Source organism: Sardina pilchardus, chromosome 13, assembly GCF_963854185.1.
Source record: "Sardina pilchardus chromosome 13, fSarPil1.1, whole genome shotgun sequence".
Classification (NCBI taxonomy): Eukaryota; Metazoa; Chordata; class Actinopteri; order Clupeiformes; family Clupeidae; genus Sardina; species Sardina pilchardus.
Window position 1 is genome coordinate 21,536,601 of NC_085006.1, and position 2,500 is coordinate 21,539,100.

The following is a 2,500-nucleotide window of genomic DNA, read 5'->3' on the forward strand; positions in this document are numbered from 1 at the left end:
ATATATATATATACAGTGAGGAGAAAATGTATTTGATACCATGCTAAAGTTGCCTAAAAAGAGGAATAGAAAATCGTCATTTGACAATTGATCTTAATGTCTTAATTCAAAAATTGAGTAAAAATAAAACCGCTAAGTACGCCAATTTTCTTTGTGATGGAAGAATGTTTCGTAAATAAATAAATGTTCTTCCTAAATGCTAGGGGGAAGTAAGTATTTGACCCCCAATGTAACCCTATGGGAATTCAACACATAGGGTTAACATAGGGGCGGGCAGATTTTTATTTTTTAAGGCCAGCTATTTTATGGATTCAGGATATTATGCATCCTGATAAAGTTCCCTTGGCCGTTGGAATTAAGATAGCCCCACATCATTACATACCTTTCACCATAGCTAGAGATTGGCATGGTGCTTTTTCCAGTAGGCCTATTAGCCTGTTTGATGCTCATTGAGCTCAATGCAAATCAAACAGGCTAATAGGCCTACTGGAAAAAGCACCATGCCAATCTCTAGCTATGGTGAAGGGTATGTGATGATGTGGGGCTATTTTAATTTCAAAGGCCAAGGGAAATTTATCGGGATGCATAATATCCTAGATCCATGAAATAGCTGGCCTTTAAAAATAAAAATCTGCCTGCCCCTATGTTAACCCTATGTGTTAAATTCCCATAGGGTTACATAGGGGGTCAAATACTTCCTTCCCCTAGCATTTAAGGAAAACATTTATCTATTTACGATACATTCTTCAATCACAAAGAAAATTGGTGTCCTTGGCGGTTTGATTTGTACTAATTTTTTGAGTTAAGGCATTAAGATCAATTGTCAAATGATGATTTTATATTCCTGTTTTAGCAGGGTATCAAATACATGTGCTCCTCACTGTATATATATAGAGAGAGAGAGAGAGAGAGAGAGAGAGAGAGAGAGAGAGAGAGAGAGATGGAAAGGGAAAGAGAGAGTGTTCACTAACACTCATCTATTCCAGGTCTTGCAGGTCGATGAAAAGAAATGAATTATGGGAAAGCTAATTTCACAGGAGTCACACAAGGGATGAGATGGGGATCAATCAGAGATAGATGGATGGTAAAGAGAGTGAGAAAGTGAAAGAGGGAGAGAGAGAGAAAGAGGGAGAGAAAGAGAGAGAGAGAAAGAGGGAGATGGGGTAAACTGGAAAGGGAATGCAAAAAAGGATGATGACATAATCGGTTTCCAATTACATAGTTACAGTAGTTATAGATCTGTAAATCATGTGTGTGGGTTTGTCAATGTGCATAGGATTGGTCATGTGTTGGTAGGATTTGTGTGTGAGAGAGTATAAGGAATGTGGGAGAGACCAACTGTTGTAGTTCTGCATGGGGAGGGAAATTGTAGTAATTGTCCAGTGAGATGGACATAACAAAACATCAACATCAGAACATCACACAGCTGTAAACACCACCTGGCAAACTGACTGTTTTCCCCCACCCAGCAGCATGAGTCATGAGTCAAAAACATCAGGCGACAAACACTTGCAATGCTGCACAGCGCTGTAGCTCTCGAACTCGTTTACTGATTTACTTTCTGCAATCCATTTAAAGGCACACTATGCAGTCTCGGGTAGATTTGTTTACAACTCCCCCTAGAGTCGTCATGGAGAACTTGTATTTAACATTACTAAATACCACTCTCGCAGAGCCGTCTCATCACTCAAGGCCTGAGCCCCTCCCCCTTGTATACCTTTGCTGATTTTTAGTGAAAGCCTGACCGAGTGAGACTTTCTCTTTTCCTCTTCTTTGACTCTTCTGACCGTGCTTTCTTCGTTTTCCTTTTTCTTCCATAGAGGCCGATTACTAACTAAAATAAAGCAATGCAGTCAGTGTCTATGGGAGCAAAACGGGACAGTTCCATTCTGCATACTGTAAGTGGAAGTCACCTTTTACTCTAAAAAACAACTTTTTCTCTTATCAACCAATAAGAGCAGATGCATCATAATTGTGTATGCAGTATTACTATCTATAATGATGAACAATACCAATGAACCACAATTTTGGGACGTGGAATGAATCATTTAATTTTTCTGTTAGAGCTAGCTAGCTAACGCTACTGGAGCTAGCTAGCTAACATAATTACACTATTGGGCTTGAAATGAAACAAACATGTCTAGATTAGGACAAATGTTTCCAAATGTAAACATGAATCAAGTTTTTCGGCCAAGTATACTTGCATATACAAGGAATTTGGTCTCTACATTTATCCCATCTGTGAATTAGTGAACACACACAGCACACAGTGAACACTGAGGGAGGTGAAGCACACACTAACCCGGAGCAGTGAGCTGCCTGCTCAAACCTGAAGCCCAACCAGCCCTAGCCAGTAGGCCTTAGCAGTGAAATTCAAATTCTGTTGTGTTATATTAGGCACACACGGTTGTGAGGTATCTGAACAAGTACTTCCGGGATTTCTAAAATCCCTGATAAAAGATGGCCAGAGCTGTATTTCGCTGCTAAACTTGCTATAGAA